Consider the following 14,429-nt stretch of genomic DNA (forward strand, 5'->3'; position numbering starts at 1 on the left):
AACCTGTAATTATATATTTTCTGGACGTTTACAATGCTGAATGTGGTAAACAAATGTCTGGTTGTGTGCCCGTAGGGTAACCCATATATTATTCTAAGCATCTTTTTTTCCAGTACTGACAGTTTCTGTAGGTTTGTGTTTGTTGTGGTGGCCCATATTAGTGTGCAGTAATTCAAGTTAGAGAAGAATAAGGCGCGGTACAGAATTATTTTCACTGTTTGTGGCAATAAATTCCTGTGGCTGTAAACAAGACCAATAGCTCTTGATAGTTTTGATGATATATCATGAATGTGTTCATCCCACTGCATGTGTTCAGAGAATACTACACCTAATGACCTGAATGAGTGTACTATTTCAGTTCTATTCGACTTGTAGTAAAGGTCGTTTGATAGGTGAGATATCTTTTTTAGGACGAAAAAAGACAATTTTTGACTTCGACACATTAATGGCTAACAGGTTCGAAGTTGACCAGGATTCCAGCGCATTTAATATGTTTTGCACACGCGGTGTAAGATCACAATTGCTGCCAGGGATGAATATGCTCGTGTCGTCTGCGTATATTATGAAACGCGCTGTAGGGTCTAGGGCAACAATATCATTAATGTAAATGTTAAATAAGACTGGACCTAATATGCTGTCTTGCGGCACTCCGGACTGAACCGGTCTCACTGTTGATTTAAAGTGATTAATCTGTACGTACTGTGTGCGACATGACAAATAGGATTTGATTAACTGAAGCGATTTCCCTCTTATTCTATAATATTCTAGTTTATCAAACAGTATATTGTGATTTATGCGATCAAATGCTTTTGTGAAATCTATGAAGACTCCAATTACAATCATCTTCTGTTCGAAATTATTTAATATGAATTCTTTTTGATGAAGTAGAGCGAGTTCTGTTGATCTGTTTTTCCTAAATCCGTACTGAGAGGACCAAAGATCCTTAAAAAAGCAAACGCAGAAGCAAAAAGCTCATGCAAGCAGTTAAGACTAGATAATCTCGCCAAGCAGGACACGGATAGAAAAATAAACGTATCCTATATGTATTCTTTTGTGCCAAAACGCATAAAGATTCCTGTCCGCTTCGTGTGATTATCTCGGAAAAAGGTACTCGGCAGAAATGTTTAGCTCTTTTTCTGAAGGAGGAGCGGGCGATGCTTAAAATTATTTACCCATTTTTAGTTAAGAATTCTACAGATGTTATTGAATGGTTACGTAGTAACGAGAATACAAATGACATGACATGAAAGATGACATGAAAGATGAATTGACATGAAAGATTTTTTTTACTCTTTACCACAAGACGCTTTATTACTGTGTGTACAATAAGCCATCTACATGTTTGGCTGTTTAGCGCTGTTTCTTTTCAGAATAGCTCTGGAGTAACTGAAGACATCTTTTTTTAATTGCTCAATGTATACGAAATCAACATTCGCGACTTGGGACATATGTACCTGAAGTCGAGAGTTCGACGAAACCTCAGCGGTGGCTCAGCGGTTATGGTGCTCGGCTGCTGACCCAAAAGACGCGGGTTCGATCCCGGCCGCGGCGGCTAGAATTTCTTTGGAGGAGAAATTCTAGAGGCCCGTGTACTGTGCGATGTCAGTGCACGTTAAAGAACCCCAGATGGTCGAAATTTCCGGAGCCCTTCACTACGGCGTCTCTCATAGCCTAAGTCGCTTTGGGACGTTAAACCCCATAAACCAAACCAAACCAAACCAAAACTCGTCTGGTCGGGGACAAACATGTTGACGATGAAGAAGGAACGCCGACCAAAGAAAATATAAAAACAGACGTCTCGGCTCCCGTACGGGAGCCTTGTTCACATTGAAATGAAGCAAGCAGCTCAGTGGCATTACATATGCTTGAAAAGAGGCGCAGGGAGCGTGCGTAGATTGGGTTATGATTTCCATCATTGCGGTTGAGGGTGTGACTAGTAGTTTGGATGATTAATCATTCCAAGTGCAGGCGAGGGCGTAGCTTCTTTTCCGTTGAAAGCACGTGTGCCCGACCCCAGTCGATGTCATGCCTGTATATACTGCGTGCTCGGCGATAGCATTTGAATCCACTTTTTTGTTACGTACATCGTTACTATGTTCTTTTAGCCGCCTCTCGAAGTTTCCGGTTTCGCCAATATATGCGTAGTCACAGTCGGAACAAGGAACCTTATACAAGGAACCTCAAATCTTAACCCAATCTACGCACGCTCCCTGTGCCCTCTTTTCAAGCATATGTAATGCCACTGAGCTGCTTGCTTCATTTCAATGTGAACAAGGCTCCCGTACGGGAGCCGAAACGTCTGTTTTTTGTTTTTTCTTTGGTCTGCGTTCCTTCTTCATCGTCGACATATGTACCTATCTGCAAAAGCGAGGACTTTGCTTTGGATCGTGTATTGCTCCAGTACTAAGTGATCTTTTTCTTGCCATGCATGATAGAAATCTTGCTACGCATGATAGAAATCTTGCTGAGTGTCTTGAAGGGAGCAGCATTAACGCACCGGAGAAGGGAGCAGCGAAGAGAATGGACATTAAAGTTGTGTTCTCTGCGCCGTTAAAATTGCCAGTTTTATGCAAGAAAACAAACCCATTCGCAACTAAGGAGAGCCCTTGCGGTTGTAATCATCAAATACCGCTTCGTCAATTATCAAGAGAGGGTTGTATAACGCGCGCCTTTGTCGTATGGCCGGGAATATATCGAAGAGACAGGCAGATGTGATAATAAAAGATTGAGAGAACACAATATCAACGCAAATGAAGTAAACCAGAGTCAGCTCAGCCTGCACTGTCGAAACTGCGCTAAAAATTGTGGACGTCAGCTTCGAAGAAAGCCATGCGTGCTAGCATTTAATCAATGGTGGATTGAGAGTAACCGTAAGGATCAGAGAGTTTGGGAAATAATCAAGGCGGTGAAGATAGCGCGTGCGATGGATAAGTGTGTGAGCATGCCATCGGTCGTATTGACGCAGAAGGAACTCAGATTTTTCGATGATTGGAGTTAGGTTCCAGGTGCTATGCTGTGACATCGTGACGAGCGTTGTTTTCCCCTTTGCTCTTTCTCCTTTTCGCAAATTTCACCCTTGCTGGTGTGTATATTTACGTGGCACGTTTAGTGAAATAAACAGTTGGATGTCAGTGTTTTTTAGTCCTGTGTCCTATCCCGTATCTTCTTTCTACCTGAGCTGCCACCGAAGTCCGGAGAAACTACCATCGCATCTGTACTTGAGGAATCTCATGTCTAGCTGAAACGCACTAAGTTTAAGCAGCGCGAACAATTTAACTTGGCTTTCATAAAGAATCATCAGAGAAATGAAAATACAGAAAAGCGTTCAACGGAGCCGATGAGAAAAAAAATTTGGCATTCAAGCAGATAAAATAGAGCGGACTCAGAGGATAGGGCAGTGACCCCTGGCCTAGGACAACCAGTTACCGTCAATCGTGTGGCTTCCTAGGCGCTCGATGCGACGTTTAAGCTGGATCACTTCATGCGTGGTCCATGAACTAGTGCAATTCATTTTTCTATATTCCTTCGGCACGTATCTTGCGATACATTCATGTGTCTCTAAGTGCACCCGTAGGTCATTGAGATTCATGAGACCAGTCGCGTAATTTTCTATGAATTGATAGTAGTCTTGCTCTAATAAATCTAAAATTCTTTCGTCTAGGGCATTGTTAATGTCAAAAAACGGTGTTCTTAACTCAAAGGCAAGCGGCCGTACCATGTTTCTTTTGAAGAGTATTGCTTCGTGGTCAGAAATTACTTGGATGGTATCAATACAGAAACCAAGTCTGTCAATGACATCGCTAATATACTAATATCAAGAATCGAGCTTGCACCTCATGCAGTACGTGTCGGCCCCTGCACGACCCGTTTTAAGTTGAATGCAAAGGCAAAAGATCGGAGTGTCGACATGACGTTACTCCCGGCAGAAGTTCCAAATTAAATCTTGGCAAGTTAAAGTCACCACACATAATTATGTGAGTATTACGTCCACGGTGTTCTTCCATAAAATCCTGCAATCGTTCAAGAACCGAAGTGTCAGCATCCGTGGGACTGTACGCAGAACCAATCAAAATTTTCAGATGACAAAGCCGAAGCAATATACAAACCATTTCGATGCCTCTGTTATGAGGAATAACTCGGTAATCTAATTCCTTTTTATCACTATAGCTACGCCACTCCCCTTGTGCTGCGATCATGCCGTACTATGTCGTGGGTTTTGGGTATTACTTCTGTGTCTGGAATGTTGCTTCGTTCAGCCACGTTTCAGTTATGATTGTAACGCCTGGGTCGTGTGTGGTAAGGAGAGCGTCTAGGTCATCGCATTTATTCCATACGATTTTGGCATTAATATTCAACAAAGAAAAAGAAAGAGGGCCTGCAGTGGGGTAGACATCTAGCCGTTGGCTGGGTAATCCCGCAATGTGCGCATGTCTGCCATATTTACGAGATACCTGACAGACTGGTCATTCACCACTTACAGGTACCCTCTCTTCACGAGTTTCTTCCCATAGGAACAGCTTTTCGTTTATGTTTATCTTGTCAAAAAACAGCCCGATTTCAGCTGTTGGGCGTTCACTTTAAGCTTCTTGCGTATCGACTGAACCCGTGGCGAAAAGTCTTCAGAGATGCAGTATTCCGTTGTTTTTTTTTTTCAGTTTGCGGCAGTTTTGAAGAATCCTACCCTTGTCCCTTCCGTCCAACAACTTAAGATCATTGAGCAACATTTGTTTTCAGCGCGCATTAAATTTCTGTGGATTCGCTTGATGTATACAATAGACACCTGCAGTATGTCACTCAAAATTTTTTTAGACACATATGCTTCTAGGCCCTGGTGTTGTACATTTTTTTCTTTCACGCCATGGACAATTAGGTTGTTTCTCCTACTCCAGTTTTCCAAGTCTTCCGGAGAAATGTATCGACAGTGTTCTGCAGTTCATCTGCTCTCTGGGAATAATTAGTGAGGGTTGAAGTGAGTCCGTCCAGTTTCCTTTCGATAGACGCTATCCTGTCATTTGCTTCGCCTAGTTGTTGACACACAGACTGTGTGGTTTGTTTCAGTTCACTCAGTTCATCAATAAATTGTTTGAGCATAGTTTCAGTAATATTCGGGACAGGATTAGGTCCCACATCGCCACAAGAACAGAGCAAGTCTGCGAAAAAACGGTAAGTTGCTTGAAGCGTTCTGCTCATGGGCAGTGGGCACGGCAGAAGCAAAAGACAGACATCGTCACTATGGTAAGCGTGAACAGGACGGCTGTCCATTACCTGCATGAAAAACAAGAAGGGGCTTGCGAGGCGCATAAACCTTGTGCTCTCGCCGTGCCCACAGACCGCACAGCAGGGCAGGTCCATATATATAGTCATCGGAACTGATGACGTAACGATGGCGGCTCGCGATAATCAGAAAGCGGAAGTTTTCAAGTGCGCAAGTCCGGATTTTCTATTCCGCAGGTGCTGTCCATTTAGTGGCTGATCCAGGGTACGTGCTGCTCGGCCACTTCAACAGGAAAACCGAAGCATGTTTCGCCTGGTGAACGCTTTTGCTGCGATGATGTGCACCGCCTGAATGAAAACCAAGGTGGGGCTTGTGATACGCATAATCCTTGTGCTCCGCCGTGCCTAGTGCCCAAATCTACTGCCCACTGCTCAACACCGAGCCCAAATATGCTATATTTTGTCTCTCACAAAGAAAAGTAGGAGATCGGTTGTGGAGGTCGCCCGGAAGGCAACCGTGGCCACGTTTATCACAGAGCTGCTGGAGAACAGAATGCGGCAGAGCGGCGGCGGCACAGTCCTGCCGAGGTCCCCAGCGTTCTGCGTGCGAAGGTTTTCATAGCTCTGGCAAAGCCTAAAGACCACACTGACGGGGGATAGGATCCTTCGCGAGGACCATCTGAAACCCGTCGCCTGCAGTGCCTTTGGGGATGTGATGAATCTTGTTCGCGTCAGTCATGGCGGAGTTGACACGTTTACAGCGGTCAATCATATCCTGATTGTAACTAGTGATGGTCTCTTCGGTGTATTGAGTCCGAACAGGTAAACGCTGCTCGGCACGGGGATTGCGCTCGCAAAAATAGTTCCTAAATACGGATGAAGTGGGTAGGTCTGCATCATGGTTGCGAAACCAGAGGTTCGCGACATCCGTAAGGTGGTGTCATCCTACTTGCAGCTGCTCACTCAATCATACGAAGACAGCCAGTTGTCAACATCCTGGTAGGCTGTGCCACTGAAGATGGAGGGTCACACTGGCGGATGGCGCCAGAACAAAGGACCGTGGTTGAAATGGCCGCCGGTGTTGAGGCAGTTGAAACGGTTCAGTGCAAAAGACGAACACAAAGAAAGGAAACGACACACACGGAGCGCTACTAACAACTTATTTATTGATAAATGCAAGAAACACATTTATAGTCTTCACACGCATGCGCACAATTTTTTTTGAAATTGAAATTTTATTCCGCAACAAAAAGATGCTGCGAGGAGGACAGGAGAAAAGCTGTGTGAACAGCTTGAAAAGCCCTGACCCCCCAACACACGGGACAGGACAGAAGCGTGCGGCAAGAGAACACAGTCGGATATGGCAACATCGTTGAAAAAGTAAGTACAAAACAGGCAAGAAGAACTAGAAAATCACATCACAGCATTATACAAACAATAAACGAAGTTATTTTGGGGATATATCTGATATCTTAATGTTAGCATCCTTTATCATGCGATTCAGAAGTGTAGCCAATTTAAATTTCATCATTTGATTTCCATAATTGGTTCTACATTTTGGAACCGGGCGGCTCCAGGCTACTTTAACAGTTTTAGATGGCTCACACTTATCTAAGCTCACATTATATCACTGAAGAAAGCACGGGAACCAGATAAGGTAGGTAAATCTGAGCATGAAAATGACAAAAGGAACAGATATGGATGAGATATGACCGAAACATTTCGAGAATCGACAGAAGAAAAAGAAACGGGCCAGGATGTTACGTGACGTTATATGACGTTGTCCAAAAACATACGCTCAGCCGAGTACAAACTTATGGAAGGGTCGCTGATGCACTGGCTAGACTTTTTTATGAATATGAAAGGCCTCTAAAATAACTCTCCATTTTGTGCTTTTACTTCTGCCTAAATCCTTTGCTTCTTTGAACCGTGGCGCGCAGCTGCACCCCATTACGTGCGAAAGTAGATTCGCGAGCTTATCTTGATTTATCAAATTTTGAGCATGCTCCCTTAAATGTTCATTGATGCAACGCCCTGTCTGCCCAATATAGCACTTTCCACAGGACAGGGGGACCTCGTAAACCACTCCTAAAGCACATTTGACGAAGGCTTCTTCATGTTGCTTTTTGCAACCGCGCTCACCATCACCGCAATGCGGGGGCACAGCTTTGCCAACTTATTTGGCGCGGAGAATACAAAAGGCACTTTGTGCCTGCTGGCCACTTTTTTGAGATTATGTGACACCTTGTGAATATAAGGCATCACCTCAGGTTTGGGCTTTGCGCGTTCAGTTGCAGCCACGTTTCCTCGAGGGCGAAACTTCTTCAGGAGGGTTTCGGCTACTGCCGTAAGGACCGAGCAAGGGAAGCCTGCGGCCAAAAGCCTGCGCACATGATGGTCGAAACTGCCGTGCATCTCGTGCGGACACGATTTCCGAAGCGCGGATTCAAGGCAGAGCATTGCTACTGCTCTCTTAACGGTCTTAGAGTGAGACGAATCGTAGGGCAAGAGTTCCTTCTTCGCGCGTGGGAAATACGCCCAACAGGTGTGTCCCGAACCAAACCTCAACCTCGGGTCTAAAAAGCGTATCTCACCGTTCTGGGGAAGTTCATGCGTAAAGGTCAGGCCTTTACCGTGATCATTAAAAGCTCTTAAGACATCGCCGACGGAATCCTCAATGGTTGAGTTATAAAGGCTTTTAAAAAGATTAAAAATCATCGACATATCTAAAAACCTTTAAAACCGGACCTCCGATAAAAGCGACAAAAGCAAAAGGCGATCAACATAAGCTAAAAAAATATCACATGAAATAGGAGCCACACAGGACCCTATGCAAATTCCGTTGCGCTGCAGAAACGGCTGCTTGTCAAAAAGGATAAAAGTAACACTCAAATAAAAATTCTAAAAGCCTTAAAAAATCGTCAAGAGACACACCTGCTGAGGACCGAAAAGACAGTTCCCCGGACTTTTCAATAGATTCCTTCACGGCAACCAGCAGTTCAGTTTGATGTACAGAATAAAACAGATCCTCAACGTCAACTGAGAATGCATATACGGCCCGGTGGTCAGTCTGGAGGAACCCTGACACATCTTGCGACTTTTTTGTTAGGAAAGGGTTGTCAACCTTAATCATTTTAAGCTTTGTCAACAAAAACCGGCTTACGCACTGCTGCCAAGAGTCATTCTCACTATTAATTGTCCTCACAGGAATTCCAGGTTTGTGGGTCTTTCAGTGAAAAAAAACATTCAAGCAATTCCCTCTGCAGTTCGAAATATCGTTAGCTAACTTCGTCAGGTTCAACTGTTTGCAGTAATTCATGAATTTGGTTTTACCGCGAACTGCACTCTTCTTCACTCGGACAAAGTTCTTCTCAACGGCTTGCAAAGCTTTCTCCTGGTAGTCACCTCGACGCAAGACGACGAAGCCCCCATCTTTGTCCGCTTGCAGTAAAAGAAGGTCCTGTTCCTTGAAAAAACTGACAATTCCGTCTAGAACACGGCTCGAGCGTCGACTGGATGTTTGTGAAGCGCCCTTCGAGATGCATTCTACGCCTTCAAGGAGACACTTCTCACGCTCTTCTTCTGTAACCTTCTCTGCAATGTTCCTGTTGGCAGCAAGCATGCAGGTCATGCGGTGTTGCATATGAATCGAGTGCAAATTCGGGCTCTTTCCGCATCTGCGGTGATGGTGAGCGCGGTTGCAAAAAGCAACATGAAGAAACCTTCGTCAAATGTGCTTTAGGAGTGGTTAACAAGATCCCCCTGTCCTGTGGAAAGTGCTATATTTAGCAGACAGGGCGTTGCATCAATGAACGTTTAAGGGAGCATGCTCAAAATTTGATAAATCAAGATAAGCTTGCGAATCTAGTTTCGCACGTAATGGGGTGCAGCTGCGCGCCGCGGTTCAAAGAAGCAAATGTTTCAGGCAGAAGTAAAAGCACGAAATGAAGAGTTATTTTGGAGGCCTTTCATATTCATAAAAAGCCGCCGCGGTGGCTCAGCGGTTATGGTGCTCGGCTGCTGACCCGAAAGACGCGGGTTCGATCCCGGCCGCGTCGGCTGGAATTTCTTTGGAGGAGAAATTCTAGAGGCCCGTGTACTGTGCGATGTCAGTGCACGTTAAAGAACCCCAGGTGGTCGAAATTTCCGGAGCCCTTCACTACGGCGTCTCTCATAGCCTTAGTCGCTTTGGGACGTTAAACCCCATAAACCAAACCAAACCATCTTCATAAAAAGTCTAGCCAGTGCATCAGCGACCCTTCTATAAGTTTGTACTCGGCTGAGCGTATGTTTTTGGACAACGTCATATAACGTCAGGTAACATCCTGGCCCGTTTCTTTTTCGTCTGTCGATTCTCGAAATGTTTCGGTCATATCCCATCCATATATTTTCCTTTTGTCATTTTCATGTTCAAATTTACCTACCTTATCTGGTTCCCGTGCTTTCTTCAGTGACATAATGTGAGCTTAGATAAGTGTGAGCCATCTAAAACTGTTAAAGTAGCCTGGAGCCGCCCGATTGTGCGCATGCGTGTGAAGACTATAAATGTGTTTCTTGAATTTATCAATAAATCAGTTGTCAGTAGCGCTCCGTGTGTGTCGTTTCCTTTCTTTGTGTTCGTCTTTTGCGCTGAACCAAGTTTCAGCTGTGTCCCGCCAACTAGCCAAGCACGAAGTTTTGTTAAAGTGTTGAGGCAGTCTTATCTGCCATGGTTGATGTAGGGGGCAGCGTACGGCTTTGGAGTTCCAGTTTGGTGAGGGATGTACCCAGCGCCTCCGGGAATTGTAAGGTGCATTTATTATTTGATCACCGAGAAGCCGAGGCGCTATGACTGATCTTGAAGCGTATTCAGGCGTGACCAGCACCAAGAGAGCGGTGCAACTTTATCGTCTTCAGGTGCAGCGTAGTGTCGGCGCATGGCGGTAGCGAAACCTGTGACAGTTGGCACACTAGTAATGGTGATTGAAGCTTAATAGTATTTCGTTTTCTCATGCAGCCATCGTAGAGATTGGTCGAAATACGGAATAGAGCCAGCGCAAGCATTACCTGCCGTGACCTATTAACGGGCACATAAGCATTCTGTTCATCGCGCCCTGAATGACCGCACTTCAATGGGTGTGCATGTTATGAATGCGCCAGCTGATTTATACTATATGAAATGCAGTTTGTGCAACTTTAAACCTAAAACAATGTGCATTCAGTGCTGTCAAATTGCCCCAAAACTACGTTTTGCCTCCTCAAAAACGTAGTACCAAAACACCAAACATGAAGTTGAACAGCCAAGAGATGTTTTACAACGATAATACTACATGAAAATTTCTTAATGAATGGCACCGAAAAAAATCTGAAAAGGAATTAATTTGCAGCATTCTCCTTATACTATACGTATTAGTAAAGACGACAGGATCCTCTCTCGATTAGAAACGACTGCTGAATTCAATTGATATTTTATTTTTGCAACATTGGTTGTCATTGGATTTAACATACGGCTCCCTAAACTTTGTTATGGATGATATTCTTATCTCATCTGGAGGAGCTGCATCCCCTGTCGATCGTCTCACTCTTAAGTCGGCGCCTGGGCCTTACGGTATCGTTGAAGTCATTAAAAATGACAAGCCAGTCAGCCACCTTATTTCAGCAATCTACTTCTGCAGCCTGCGTAAGATATGAATTTAATTAATGTAATTCTCGCAGATTAATCAGCTAATTATTCTCAGTTTTCTAATTATATGCCAATTTTGTGCACAAGCATCCCTTGCAAGCTTCTGGTGCATATTATATCGCGAGATAGTTGCGAAATACAGGACGCTACGAAAGTACTTTTTGTTCATTAAGCATGCTTTCCGCAGGGGTCACTCTTGTGAAACCCATTTATTCGAACAGACAACAGGCCTCCATTAAGCAGTCTGTGCTTCTTTAGCAGTGGATGCTGTATAAATAATTTTTCTAACCCTTTTTCTTAAGTGGAGGATAAACGTTTCGTATTGAAACCTCATGGCGTAAATGTCAACAGTATAATTGATGAAGGGACTTGAAATTTTCTAACCTTTCGTTTGTCTGTTTCTGTAGACGGCATTTGTTTTTTTATGGCTAAGGTAAAATGTCTGGTGCCTCACGTCTCAGGGCTTGTGCCCAAAATTATTTTAGTATCTACAATGACGGCAATAAAAACCCTTTATCAACTAGAAGAATATATTCTTAGTCAATTGCTTCATTTGCATGTAGATGAATTGGCCTTCGGAAACAGTTCCTTTACATTCAAACCACAATAAACTAGCTCTTTCGATTGAACGAAAGCAGGGAGAAATTAACACTCCTAAAGGACAATCTATGAGGATTACTCTTGGAAAAGACGCAATTGTGCTGTGTTAGTTAATGAACAGCCTAACTATCTAACGGTGAGTAGTCGCTAGTACTTAGGGGTGTCGCTTTTGAATTAATTTAACATGGCAGCATATTATTTAAGCAGTTCCTGCCCATGCAGTTCGGTCGCTTCGTTTGATCTACAAAACTTCTCCAAAGGATACTTGCAACCTCCCAGGGATATTTGGCCTTGACGTAATTCTTTAAAAAGGCCTTGCACCTTGTCACAGCAAGAATAACACAAGAAAAATATATTACACCGCCCTTCCAAGTAATAAATGACCTCTTTATCGTTTCTTTCCTCCCTTACCTCCCAAACCCTCCGGTTCCTTTTTTTCCATTTTTTTCTTTTATTTGTTGTTATCTTTTATTCTTACGTTCTTTTATGTTTTGTTCTGCGCCTCCTGCTCTCATTAACCCCGGACCGTTGGCTTTTGCGCTCCCCCCCCCTTTCCTTTCGCTTTTTCTCCGCACTCCCTTTTTCTTCTCTTGCCTGTATTTCGTTCTTATATGTTACTCAATACACGTTTTCGAAAATGCAGCTCCTCGCATCTCCTGGCGGATTCGCGCAAAGCCTGTTGCCAAGTGTTGCCATATTGCGCCGCTGCTTACTAGGTGTGTGCATCTTTCTCGTTCGTGTTTACTTAATGGTGCTCCTAAGTGAAATGCAGCGACGGACTGTCGTGGTAGTTAACTGCTTGTCTGTCTGCTATCTTTAGTGACTTTTTAGCGCGAGCTATTGCTTTTAGGACGTGGAGATGTCTGCGAAGAAGAAGCGTGGTTGCGGTCAAAAATGCTGCGCGCCCCGCTGCAGCAACAACTCGAAAAACGACTTCCGCTCTTCCACGGACTCCCTAAAGACAAGTTGAAGCAATAACGGACGCGCGGGGTTAATCGACGACGCTCGCAAGGGCGATTTACCCTGGAGCAGCCTATGGCTGGTGTTGCTATGCGCTTATGCCTTGCCATGTGCGGTCCACTCAGTGGGCTGCCCTTGTCCTTTGACCTTGACCTTTGGCTTTGGCCTTTGTCCTTACAGTTGGTGTGGAGGTGTGGAAGAACTCACGTGACCTTCACGTGATACCACGTGATTTTGTTGTGATGGAATGTGGGCGTTACGTCAGCATCGAGAGCTGTATATAACCGAGAGCTTCGCGCCGCAGCTTTCGCTGCGTTTAACTCGGTTCGGCCAAGTCGAATCGCAGCCTAATTTTTATGACTAGGCTTGAAGGCTATCGCCGGACGCTCCCGCCTGAGTTTGTTTTTTTCTTCTATTTGCCCGAGGCATCTCGTGCGACCGACCACGGCGGCGCCGGCGCGTCATACCCACCGCCCTCCCCCCCCCCCCCCCCCCCCCCCCCCTGTCGCCCTGTCTCCTCGTAATCTATTTTATTTATTTATGCAAGTACCTGCAGCCCTTCAAGGGCATTGTTTAAGGGGTGGGGGGGACAATTGGAGTAAAATGAACATGTGACAAAAACTTAAAACAGCTAAGCACAATTGGTAAAAGCAAGACAGTAACAAAATACGTAACAACGATAAGTCATCTCTACGGCGAACAGTCTTCAGGGCACCGCGGTGCAAAATTCACAACACTGAAATGGAAAAGGAGCATTATCGTATGAAGCGCAATGCCAGCCAAATGACATGAAGAAAACGGGATGATATTAGGAGAGCAGAAAGTTGGGCTAGTTGGTTGATATGCATACTGAAAAAACTGCACAGAAAAACGAGGTCTTGCTTTGTCCTCGTTTTTCAGCGCAATTTTTTCAGTAGGGATGATATTAGTCTACGGAAGACTGCGTGACAATAAAGACAGAAACTCTGAACCCAATTTAAATTCACCAATGCTCCTAGGAAGCCGATTCCAATGTGCAGAAGCATGCGAAAAAAAATGAATTACCGTAGACATCAGTACGACAGCACATTTCAAGAACTTTTAGCTCCTGATCACATAGTTTAGAGAACAAGTGGGGAGGGAAAATGTGCAAGTTCTTGGTTATTCCTGTGAGACCAGAGTAAATTTGGAAAAAAAAAAGATTTAATTTTGCGTTTAATCGGCGGTGTGGTAGTGTTTTCCAACCAAGGTTCTCTTTAACTAGTGCAATACTGTACAGAAGTTTTAATTACCAGAAACAAACTTGCAGCGATGTTTTGGAGAAGTTCAAGCTTTTCTATATCATTAGAGCTCGGAGGGTCCCATACCGCTCCAGCGTATTCGAGTACCGGACAAACATTTGTTCTGTAAAGCAGTTCTTTTACTTTTTGGGGCTTTATTAAAATTACGTTTAGCGAGGTTTTGCATAGGAGATGACTTTAAGTTTAAGCATTCAATCTGTCGGTTCTTTGTTAAATTTTCTGAAAAATAGTCCCCGAGATATTTGTTATGCTGGACCTATTCAAGAAGTAGTTTGTCCAATTTGTAGATTGGTCTCACAGGAAAGCGTTTACGGGCTAATGACACAAGTTGACATTTACAACTGTTCAAACGAACGCCCCACTTAGTGCATCAAGCATGAATTTTCTTCAGATCTTTCTGCAAACTGCTAACATCAGTCATTTTCTACATTATTCTATATTACACAATCACCAGCATATAACCTCTCTTTGATTTCTATATTTTGGACAATGTCATTTATAAAGACTAAAAATAACAGAGACCCTGAAACAGACACTTGGAGCACGTCAGAGGTTACGGTGAGGTGTGCTGATTTATTTCTGTTTATTAAAACATGCTGTGTTCGCCCAGACAAGTGAATCATTTATTTATTTATTTATTTATTTATTTATTTATTTATTTATTTATTTATTTATTTATTTATTTATTTATTTATTTATTTATTTATTTATTT

General features: G+C 43.8%; 1 pseudogene; it reads right to left on the minus strand.

Moving 5' to 3' along the window:
- Positions 1 to 4,463: 4,463 nt before the first annotated feature.
- Positions 4,464 to 5,598, minus strand: LOC149367710 (uncharacterized; annotated as a pseudogene).
- Positions 5,599 to 14,429: the final 8,831 nt, after the last annotated feature.

This window comes from Amblyomma mixtum, chromosome 1, assembly GCF_055824585.1.
Source record: "Amblyomma mixtum isolate Tamu chromosome 1, ASM5582458v1, whole genome shotgun sequence".
NCBI classification, from domain to species: Eukaryota; Metazoa; Arthropoda; class Arachnida; order Ixodida; family Ixodidae; genus Amblyomma; species Amblyomma mixtum.